Source organism: Cebus imitator, unplaced genomic scaffold, assembly GCF_001604975.1.
Source record: "Cebus imitator isolate Cc_AM_T3 unplaced genomic scaffold, Cebus_imitator-1.0 Scaffold231, whole genome shotgun sequence".
NCBI classification, from domain to species: domain Eukaryota; kingdom Metazoa; phylum Chordata; class Mammalia; order Primates; family Cebidae; genus Cebus; species Cebus imitator.
Window position 1 is genome coordinate 3,051,942 of NW_016107546.1, and position 12,565 is coordinate 3,064,506.

Consider the following 12,565-nt stretch of genomic DNA (forward strand, 5'->3'; position numbering starts at 1 on the left):
TTTAGTAGAGACGGGGTTTCACCGTGTTGACCAGGATGATCTCGATCTCTTGACCTCGTGATCCACCCGCCTCGGCCTCCCAAAGTGCTGGGATTACAGGCGTGAGCCACCGCGCCCGGCTGAAACTGAGTTTTTAACCAGCAGTTCCATAAGTACTTCCAACCCCACATTTTCTTGATCTGAAAAGACGTACGCTCCTTGGGTTTCTGTTTCCCTGTCAATGTAGGTGGAAGCAGAGACAAAGATGGAGCAAAAGACCCTGATGTGAAGGGCCAATGAGTACCTGGGCTGCAGGCCCACTTAGCCAGCTGTTGGGGTTGCCCCACATTGGGCACCACTGTCGGGGTCACCACTTGCGGGGGGGTCTGTCCTGGAGACCCTGACTCAGCAACAGATGAATAAACTACACTCACACACAGAATACAGTGAATGAGTAGGCTGGGTGTTCGTGGCTGCTTACACACTCCCTGGAGAGTGCTGTAAAGAAATAGCAGATGCCAATCCCCACCAGCCAGTGAGACTTGCATTTATTCAATAAAGTTTAATTGACAAAGGCTGAGTCAACACCGCTAGAGATTGAAGATTAAAGGACAGGTTCTGATGCCCAAAGTAAACACCATTAGAGGGTAATTTCCCCTTCTGGCATCTTGCTTTCTTTTCATTTTTCTTTCTTTCTCTCTTTCTTTCTTTTTTTGTGTTTTGATATGGAGTATTGCTCTTTCGCCAGGCTGGAGTATGCAGTGGCATGATCTTGGCTCACTGCAACCTCCACCTCCCAGGTTCAAGCAATTCACAGCCTCCCAAGTAGCTGGGACTATAAGCAGTCACCACCACACCTGGTTAATTTTTGTATTTTTAGTAGAGACATGTTTCACCACGTTGGCCAGGATGGTCTCTGTCTCTTGACCTCGTGATCTGCCTGCCTTGGTCTCCCAAAATGCTGGGATTACAGGCGTGAGCCACTGCGCCCGGCCTCTCTTCATTTTTGTTTTTTTAGTGTGGGCTGCCTGCATGCATGGCACCCTCCTGATGCTTGGGAGGTGAGCATGTGCAGTGTGTTGACTAGAGTTGCATGTGTGCTTATCTGAGACTTTCTTCCCTTTCTGCTGGAATGCCCCCAAAGGTCATGTCTCTTAATATCCATACCCAAGCTCACTTGCCTGATTCCTGAGATTTTATTGGAAGCTTCTGACTCCCAATTTCAAGTGCTTTTATATACTGGAAAATTGCCTCTCTCTGGTGCCTGCAACCAATTTTCACCTTAGTGTGACAACTGTGGGCCATCAGGAAATCGCCTTTCCCTGGTGCTGTCTGCCAATTATTGTTTTTAGAGAGGTAGTGTGGCAACTGCCATACCATCACCTGATGGTCGCCTGACATTTCTGGAGGGTGGGTGTTGGGGAGCCCTCTCCTGCCTTGCTCATACCTGGTACAGTGGAGTAACTTGTAGAAATTGGTCAGGGCAAGCTGCGATTGGTGGCAGGGTCAGGAAGGGGACCCACCTTAGCAGCTCAGACTCCCTTTGCACTTGGGCCCCATTCTCTTCCCAAGCATGCTTTCAGTGTCATTGATCCTTCAGGTCTCAGCTTATTGAAAACAACAAGAACTAATGTTTAGTAAGAGCATACTCTGTGCCAAGAACTTTACACGCATTTTCTCATTTAATGTTCAGAATGACCCAAGAGTTGGGCAACATCAACATCATCATCACCTTCTTCTAGTTTTTTATTTTTAAATGAGGAAATTGAACTCAGTGGTGAATTTGCTTGCTTCAGATCATGCAGGTGGCAGGATTTGAGCCTGAGTCTAGTTCTGATTCCAGGGCTCCATTCTTAACTTCCTCACTCTCTCATCTCTCCCAGACCACCTTGGTCAATCTGGGTTAGGGGCATGGGTGCCTCCCACACTCCTGCCAAACCAGTGCTCTGCAGGTGGGGACCAAGGGGACTGAGGGGTTGGGGGACACCTCTTCATTCTGAGAGTCCTGCTTGTCAAGCTCTGGGCCCACTCAGAGGGGGTGCCTTTTCCTGATTTGCACAAAGGCACTGCATGGGCATTATGCTGTTTTGAAGGGATTGTCACTGGATTTGTAATCTCTCATTACTTGTCATTCTCTTTAAGGACTGTTAGTTCTGTAACAGCAGAGGCTGTGTTTTATTCAGCCTGGGCCTCCTGTCCCTAGCATCCAGAAGGCACTTCATGCATATAGTTGTTGAATGAGGAGTGGCCAATGAAGAAAGGCCTTAGCACCTGGGTGTAGGTGCCTCACCCCTGCCCCTGGGCACAGAGCATGTTGACTCACACCTGTATGAGTGCTCAGAGGGTTTCTTCACCCCTCAGAAGAAGGGCTGACATTTCACAACTCATTTTCCTGTTACCTGGAAAGAAAGTTTTAGATTTTCATGGACTGCCTTCATGCAACTTTGATCACCCAGAAAAGTGCTACAAAAATGATGAAAAGAGGGGTTAGCTCTGCCTACAACTGCGGGGCTCCTCATCTCATAGTAAGGGGAGAGATGCCAGAGGTGGGTGATGGGGAGGAAGGCAGCAAATCACACTGCCACGTGTGTACCTATGCAACAATCTTGCATGTTCTTCACATGTACCCCAAAACCTAAAATGCAATAAAATAAATAAATGGGAAAATAGAAAAAAATATATATATATAAATAACTCCCTAGTATTGAAGCTTGTCTCTCCCCTAGCTATGGAAACCTGTAATTTAGCTTCTCCTGGCCTCAGTTTCCTTACCACTGAAATGGGGATAATAGTGTCCACCTCATAAATGTATCACATGGGTTAGAGGAGGCAACCTGTGAAAAGGGTATAGGATAGGACCTGCTGCAAGTTAAGCCACACAGTAGCTGCTAGCTCTGTGTGTGATTATAACTTCATTATTATTACTGTGGAAGTCATGGCCTTTGAATCCAAGTTGCTTACTTTTTGGACAAAATGGATACAATAAAAGAATGGCAACCCATGGGTTACAAAGTGGGTGAAGCAGACAATAACGGCGTGGCAGCAGAAGTGAGAATGGGAACCCTGGGTCTCAACCTCGGCCGGGAAGGCATAGGAATGTGGGTCTGAGCTGGATTTGGAGGGATGGGTAGAAGTTAGGTAGACGGAGACATGGGGAATTGCAAGTGGAAGACCAGGAGTGAAGAGGTGTGGAGGGGATGGAGGAGAGGTGTATTCCCCATCCTCTCAAACTCATCAGTGGGACTCAGCCTAAATGCCACTCCTCAAGCCTTCCCTGATCCCTCCATGTGGACATCCGCTTGTTATATGTGCTTGCATTCTGGCACCAATGCTCTGACACCAGCTGGGTGTTCTGCAATTCAGTTCAAATCTGATACTATCTAAAGTTAGCACAGAGCCCCCAAATTAAAGGGCACAGCCCCAATAAGACTGTACCCATTTTAGATGACAGCTGCACTTTGGGGGTTCCCAGGCCACTTGCACTTCTGTCTGACTTGGCTACAAATTTGGGGGTTCCCACAATCCCCAACTCAGTCTCAACAATTCACTACAGTGACTCACAGAAATCAGGAAAGCACTATGCTTATATTTATAGTTTTATTACAAAAGGGAACAGCCAAATAAAGATGCATTAGATGGGGTGGCAAGGACACAGAGCACCCAAACCCACTCCTCAGGGAATCCAAGTGCTTCTTTCTCTCAGCACATTTACTGTGTTTGTGACTGCAGGACCTGCCCAAACTAGGTTTACTCTGTTGATAACAGGATGGCAAATCACCTTGTAGGCATAACAGAGTGAAAACTTCAAGTAATGTAGGCCAGGCATGTGCAATAGAAAACGGTTTGATCTTTAACAACACTTGGAAGAAGGATTCCTGCCTGGAGAACCAAAAGGCTGGGAAATGACTGGAGCTTGAATGCTGGAACTCTCTCAAAAGTGAGAGGTCCATTGGCCCAGAAGACCTGGGGCTAAAATCCTTACTGTAAAGGGTTCATTGGAAGCTCTCCCATCAGACTTTGCCAAGTCAACATTCCTAAATCCTTTCTCTTGCCCCCCCCACAACCCTTAAAACTTGCCCCAGAACCCAAATCAGTGAGATAGTTATGAACTGCATCTCCTTGCTGGCTGGTGTTGCAATAAAGCCTTTCTTTTCTCAAAAGCCAGTCCATCATATTGGCTCTATATGTGTCAAGCAGCAAGCCCATTTATTCAATAACATCTCCACCAACCAGAAAGTTCCAATGAGCTTTGGTGTCCAGAGTTTTTATTGGTGTTTCATTGTGTAAGCACAATTGATTGAATAATTGGCCACATAGTTGAAATCAGCCTTGAGGCCTCCATTCCCTGGAGATTGGGCAACTGAAAGTGCAACCCTGTAATCACATGGTTAGTCTTTCTGGTGGCCAGCCCCCATCCTGAGGCTACGTAGAGGGTCCACTGGGAGTCACCGCATTAGCGTCACAATGACATCCCTATAATTCAGAAAACTCCAAGGCTTTTTGAAGCTCTCTGCCATCTGAGGACAAAGACTATATGTTTTAAAAATTATATTACAGTTCTTATATTACTTTTCATGGCTGAAATATATTGCTTTTGGAGTTAAATATTTAATATGTATTTATCCAATAGACTATAAGTTTCAAGAAGAAAGGGACTTTGTTTTTGCTCCACTGTAACCTTACCATGAAGCTCAATTCATGGCAAGTAGTATTTGCTTTGATTGATAGATCTGATTAGAATATACAAATAGTGGGTTTAAAAGTTAAAGAAAGAGAAAAGAAACACAAAAAGCAGCTCAACAGTCAAAGACAGGTTTATTTTGGAGAATAAACCTGAGAGTGGTGTCTGTTCGATTTTGGTCAGGAGCACCCTCTCTTACGGACTAACAGTATTTATTGATTTTAGGGTGAGAGAGCTTATTACAGGCTTGGAATGTTTCTGTGTGGAGAAGTTTATTGTGGGTTGTAGTATCTCTGATCAGAGGGGAGGTTATCTTGGAGCTGACATCTCTTTGGCCAGAGGGGAGGTTATCTCAGGGCTGGCATATCTCTGGTCAGGGAGGGGCTTATCTTAGGGTTGGAGTGTTTCTGGTTGGAGATGTCATTTGTGGTTTATGGTCATGCTGGCCTTAGCCATTAGGCTGATGTCCTTTGGATTTAGGTGGTTTTTGATCAAGGATAACTTTAAAATGGTGGTGCTTGCCCACTACCATGAAGGCTGCCTACATTTCAGAAGCCCATGAAATTACTTATTTTATTCCAGAGAAAGAAGGCCATTTCTGTTCATCGATGGTCCTCATTTGAGTTCCTTGTTTTCTTTTTGGGCCCTCTCTCCATCGCGTGGGGAGGGTTCCTATTTTGCCGAGGTTAGACGGCGCACCAGCTATCTACAGACATTTTAAAAATGTGTATAAATAAAATTTACCAACATGGGTTGCCTCCTCTAACCTATGCAATCAATGTGCTTTGTAATACTTTGACAGAGCTTCTGTTCTATCAGTAGGGAAAATTAAAGACTAGAAAGGCATATTGGGACAGATTGTAGAAGGCTTTACATGCTCTGTAGCCTTAAATGTTTCCAGCCTGTCTCTCGCGTCATCTCAGTAACTACTGGGAAGGCACTGCTGGCAAGGTTTGTAGAATCACCTAGGCCTGCTCCGGCTCCATGGAAGCTTCTCTGCAACATGAATCTTCTGAAGTCTGGGAAAAGGGCATGAGAGAAATGGATGACTCAACATTCAACTGCAGTAGGGGGGTGTGAACTCATTGCTAAGTTGAGGGAAAAGGGCCAAAAATACAAAATGTGGTAAGATTTGTCTCTCTCATGTTTAACAGCCTGAGAAGTGCTTAAAAAGTTTTTTTGTTAAAGAGTGCTGGGGCCCAGCAGACAGGGAATTAGGAAGACAAGCCCTAGTCCTACTGAGCATCACTAGACCTGAGAAGGGAAAGAGGAAGGGCTTAGAGGGGAGGAATCCAAGCTCTCTAAAAGAAACTGATGAAAGGCTTGGTTTATGTTTCCATCATCCCCTGCTCGTGGCCAAGTCACAGAAAAAACTGATGTCTATTAATGGAAACAGCAAAGCATGAAGTGGGAGGATGGTGATGTCCTGTATGGCAGTGGGCAACTGGGCAAATTCAGAGCCCTCAGTACCTCCCCTCTCTTTCTAGAGCAGAATGTGGGGTTCTAAGTGTTCAGGTACAGGTCCTGATTCTTCACTTTATCTGCCTCTGTGGCCCTGGCTTTGTTGTCTAGAAATAATCAAAGATCATAGAATACTCGATTCGGAAGAAACTTCAAAGGCTGTTATTTGTAACCCCAATGAATTGCAAGTGTCCCTTAGGTCCAGTCTCTGCATGAAGTGGAATTCAAAGAACATAAGCCCAGAAGACAGTGAAGGCTTTTTAAGAAATGAGGGCAGGCGCGGTGGCTTACGCCTGTAATCCCAGCACTTTGGGAGGCTGAGACCCTTGAATCACTAAGTCAGGAGTTCGAGACCATCCTGGCTAACACGGTGAAACCCCGTCTCTACTAAAAATACAAAAATTAGCTGGGTGTGATGGCACGTGCCTGTAGTCCCAGCTACTTGGGAGGCTGAGGCAGGAGAATCGCTTGAATCTGGGAGGCAGAGATTACAGTGAACTGAGATCGCGCCATTGCACTCCAGCCTGGGTGACAGAGTGAGACTCCATCTGAAAAAAAAAAAAGAAGAAATGAAGTCCTCACCCAAGGGTTTTCCATAATGTCCCACTGAGTAAGCATCTCAGAACCTTCTCTGGATGTTACTCTCCTCCAAAGTTCCACACTGGGGCTGGCGTAGCCCCTGCCTGTCTCCCTCTTCCCCGTCCCATGATTTCCCACTTCCTGCTCTCCTCATTCCCTTCCATCTCACTGTCTACCTCTCTCCTCCTGGAGGGGATGCCAGGGCTTCGGTTGCTGGCTCTGTGGTGGAAGCTCTGGGGTGTGCAGGCCTTCACTAGCACTGAAAGCTTTTCTCCTTACCAAGAAATCCTTATTTGGTATTTCTGGTGAGCAAAACTTACCATCTGCGTATTCTCCAAGGCAGCTGTCCCAGTGCTGCGCGTGCTGCTGGTGCTGTCTGAACACTGGCTGGCGCAGGGCAAGGCTTTTTTTTTTTTTTTTTTTTTTTTTTTTCCATTCCATTCCATTCCACAATCATCAGAAGCCTGTCTACACTTCATGAGCTTATTAAAATTACTTATTTTATTCTGGAGAAAAAAGACTGGCCATTTCTGTGACTTGAGGGTCCTTGTTTGAATTCCTTGATTGTTTTCTCTTTGGGCCCTCTCTCCAACATAAGGGGAGGTCGCTATTTTGCTAAGGTTAGAAGGAGAATCAGCTATCTAGAGACATTTAAAAAATATCTATAAAGAAACAAATTAAAAAATATTTAAAGGTAATATTCAATTTAGAGCAAGATTTTAAAATATTTGAACACTAAAATAGAAACGGTTACCTTACAAATTCTACCTGATCGTCTATAATTTAGTAATTGCTGATGAGTTGAATCATACTTTCTCAAAGTATCCTTTGGCCCCTTTTCCTCTCTCCAGTCTTGAAGAGCTTTCTTTTTTTCTTTTTTTTTTTTAAAGATGGGGTTTCACCCTGATGGCCAGGCTGGTCTTGAACTCCTGATCTCAGGTGATCCACCCACCTCGGCCTCCCTAAAGTGCTAGGATTACAGGCGTGAGCCACCGCGCCCGGCCTTGAAGAGCTTTCTAATCACGTAGCCGTGCGTGTTCCTAACTGTGCTCCCCCGCTTCTTTCTGCCCTGCTTTTCTGCTCTCCCACTCCTCACCTGGCCTATTGGAGATTGTGGGATTTGCAGAAGCTGCATCATGCATCTACATTTTGATGTTGAGTTTTAACACCTAAAATGAGTCTTTTCAATCCCACAGCTCTTTCATTCATCCTGTATTAACGAGTGCCCTACTCTTTATAACTCCTCACCCTTGTTCACTTGCTGGAGGAAGGAGCCGCCCCTCTGCCTGGGCAGCCAGCTGCAGAAGAAGCCCACAGCCACAGCACACCCTCCCACTGGCAGCTAAAGCCCCATGGTTAGCTTTTGCATTAGCAGAAGCTTCCTCATAACCACAAACTCTGCCTCCCTTAAAATAATGTTTTTTTTTAAATGGATGCACAATAGTTGCATGTATTTATGGGGTACATGAGGGTTTGTTTTTTGAGATGGAGTCTCACTCTGTCACCCAGGCTGGAGGGTGGAGGGCAGTGGCACGATCTTGGCTCACTGCAACCTCCGCCTCCTGGGTTCAAGCCATTCTCCTGCCTCACCCTCCTGAGTAGCTGGGACCACAGGCACCTGCCACCATGCCCAGCTAATTTCTGTACTTTTAGTAGAGACAGGGCTTCACCATATTGGTCTCAAACTCCTGACCTCAGGTGATCCACCTGCCTCGGCCTCCCAAAGTGCTGGTTTTTTTTTGATACATGCATACAATGTGTAATGATTAAATCAGGGTAATTGGAATATTCATCACCTCAAACGTTTATCATGTTTGTGTTGGGAACATTGGGTACAAAATACAGTCAGACAGAAGGAATAGGTTCTATGGTTCAATAGCACTGTACAGTTAACAAGAATTTATAGTGCAGTTGACCTTTGGACAACATGGAAGTAGGGCGAGAGCCAATCCCCTCATGCAGTTGAAAATCTGTGTGTAACTTTTGACTTCCCCAAAACTTAGCTACTAATAGCCTACTGTTCACCAGAAGCTTTATTGATAATGTAAAGTCAATTAACACCTGTTTCATATATGTATTGTATACTGCATTCTTACAATAAAGTGAGCTAGAAAAAAGAAAATGTTATGAAGAGAATGATAAGGGTGGAGCACAGAGACTCGTGCCTTTAATCCTTATACCTTAGGAAGCCAAGCTGGGAGACCAGCCTGGGCAATGTAGCAAGACTCCAGCTCTACAAAAAATAAAATCAACAAATTAGCTGGGTGTGGTGGCACGCACTTGTAGTCCTAGCTACTTGAGAAGCTGAAGTGAGAGGATCACCTGAGGCCGGAAGTTTGAGGCTGCAGTGAGCTATGATCACACCACTGCACTTGAGCCTGGGCAGCAGAGTAAAACCTTATCTCTAAAACAAAAAAGAATTTCACATGGAAGAAAATACATATTTACTATTTATGAAGAGGAAATGGATTATCAGAAAGGTCTTGACCCTTGTCATCTTCATGTTCAGAGCAATAAGTAGGAGGAGGACAAGGAAGGCTTGGTCTTGCTGTCTCAGGGACGGCTGAGGTGGAATAAAATCTACTTACAAGTGGACCTCCCTCCACAGTTTAACACTTGTTCAAGGTCCAACTGTATATTTCAAAATAGTGAGAAGACAAGATTTAGAATGTTCCCAACATGAGAAAATACTTTCTAGTTTGAAATAATTTTAGACTTACAGAAACATTTGAAAAATATTTCTTAGAATTCCTGCACACCCTTCACCCAGACTCCCCTAACATTAATGTCTCTGTGCCCAGAGTTCAGGGACAAAAACTATGAAATTAGCATTGATACAACGCAATACTAAGCGATAGTCATTGTTCATATTTGCCCAGTTTTCCAGCTAACGCCCTTTTTTTTCGTCCAGGATCCAATCCAAGATTTCACCTTGCACTTGGTCTTGCCTCCTTGGTCTCCTCCAGCCTCAGATGGTTCTTCAGTCTTTCCTTGTCTCTCACAACCTTGGCGATTTTGAAGAATTATAGGTTTTTCCCTCAATTACAATTCGTCTTATGGTTTCTCCTCATTAGATTGAGGTTATGCATTTCTGAAGAGAACACAGAAGCAAAGCACCCTGTTCAGTCCATTATATCCAACAGTGCATGACATCGATGTGTCTCATTATTGATATTAACTTTGCCAACATGGCTAAGTGCAGGTCTGCTGGGCTTCTCCATTCTAAAGTTTCTATCTTTCCTTTTGTAATTAACAATAATCGGGGGTGGTGGGAGATACTTTGAGACTATCCAAATATCCCATTTACCCTGAAACTTTGGCTCAGTTGTGTTGACATCCATCTGGAGATCATGACTGCAACAATTACTGTGGTGTTCTAAGAGTGATTTTCAGTGGCAGCTGAAGGCTGGTGAGTCAGAGTCGCGATGTTACCAATCCAGGGCCTTGCGCAGAAGCTGGATATGGAGGGGATGAAATGGAAACTGTGTGAGGATGTGATCTCCTCCGTGAAGAACTTCCCTATCTATGTGGCCCTGCTGCAAATTATCCCTTTTATCTTAAAGAAACTGCACAGTGGACCAGGCGCAGTGGCTCATGCCTATAATCTCAGCAGTTTGGGAGGCTGAGGGGGGTGGATTACCTGAGGTCAGGAGTTTGAGACCAGCCTGACCAACATGAAGAAACCCCGTCCCTACTAAAAATACAAAATTGGCTGGGCGTGATGGAGCATACCCGTAATCCCAGCTACTTGGGAGGCTGAGGCAGGAGGATCGCTTGAACCCTGGAGGCAGAGGTTGAGGTGAGCCAAGATTGCACTTTAGCACTTCAGCCTGGGCAACAAGAGCAAAACTCTGTCTCAAAAAAAAAAAAAAAAAAAATTGCACAGCATATGAAGATTATCACATGTGAATACATAATATGCAGAACCTGATTGCAGTTTCTATAACTCTCTGCAAGCAAACAGGCCCAGAAAACTACAAGAAACTCTATAATGTTTGGACATAAAAATTCTGCTTGTTAAGAACAAGTTTAGCTCAGCTAAACTTGTTCTCAGCTAAAATGCAAAACTAGTTATAGCTAAAATATAAAACTATTTGAAAAGTATGAAAAGACATCTTGTGGTCAGGGTGTGCCCTTATGCTTGTGACATTTGGCCTCTGTCAATGTTGATATAATTGTAAATACTGTCAAACTCCATTTTCTAGCATGTATTAATAATTGAGGGAATTATGTCTGCATGGCACTGTCTTGTCAGTCATTTCTGTTTACCTTTTTACTTCTGTATGAAGTGCATTTGTGGAGTCCCTTATAATTAGTTATGTTTTATGGAAGTCAGCATACAACCACAATGATATTTAAACACAGGATCATTCGTTTATGCTTTTGTTGAATGTATCAATTAAGGAAAAAAAAAAAAACAAACACTGCTGGGAGTGGTGGCTCGTGCCTGTAATCTCAGTACTTTAGGAGGCTGAGGTGGGCGGATCACCTGAGGTCAGGAGTTCAAGACCAGCGTGGCCAACATGATGAAACTCTGTCTCTACTAAAAATACAAAAAATTAGCCAGGCGTGGTGGTGCACACCTGTAATTTCAGCTACATGAGAGGCTGAGGCAGGAATCTCTCGAACCCAGGAGGCGGTGGTTGCAGTGAGCTGAGATCCTGCCATTGTACTCCAGCTTGGACAACAAAAGTGAAACTCTGTCACAAAACACAACACAACACAACACAACACAACAAAACAAAAAAACTAACCAAAAAACAAAAACAAACAACGACAACAAAAAAACAAAACCACAACAAGTGTTTTTCTATTTCCTTTATTCCTTCTTATTCCTTCTAATTGACTAATTGGAATTCTGTAAGGAAGAGCTTACTTCTTTCTCTAATACTTATTCCTTTCATTATGTATTTATCAGTATAGGTTCCTGAATATCGACTTTATTTTGTGGGTTATAATTTTGTTGCTCAAATTGTTTCAGCTTTGGTCATTTGTTGCTCCCTCCAGGAGTTCCAGTGCACTTTTGAGGTATCTCATCTTTTTTTGAGCATTTCCTTATTTTTTGGCATTTCAAAATACTCCAGGCACTTTCTATTGTATTTTCCCTGCCCCTGCTCTGGAATCAGCCACTTCTCCACAGATTCTTGGTTCTTTTTATTGAAGAGTGGTATTTAGAAACCAAGATCTGGACACTAGATGTGTTCATTGCTACAGAAGTGTCAATGCTTTCAGGCCATTTAAACACACACAGCTAGGAAATAGATGCATGTGTACAAATCCATGCATATACACATTGATATTTATCCCTCTATTAATATTTCTATTTAAAAAGCATGAGTTCATACCGATTCCTTCTATAAATCCAGCACCATAGAATTTCTTCTAGCCTTTTCCCTTTCTTTCCTTGTAATCTTTGTAAAAATGTTGTTATAACTGATCCATGTTGCCTCTTCTTCCTGTTCAGAAGTTTAGGTTTGTGTTGTATTGGTAAAATATACACCCAGTCATTTCCTTTGTAAACATCAAATTATTTCTATGTTCTCTTAAAAGCTTGGAGTTATGGAAGCATAAAATTCAAGTTCATTAAGCACATCAACTTTAAGATACATTTTAAGAAGTATAAAATACAGTTTTCAAGTCATTTTTTTCACAATATTTTCAGTGGATATTTGCCCCTAAAATCACTTTTTATAAGAATAATAAAGAGAACAGGAAAAATAACCTAATATAACATATTGATTGTGTCTTTCTCTAATCTGTTCTGTCTCACGCCTAACTAAGCTACCAATAGCAGCAGCCCTAAAAAGTCATTTGAGGAGATTTTTTTTTTTTTTAGAGGAAGAAAGAGAGAAAGAAAGAAAGAGA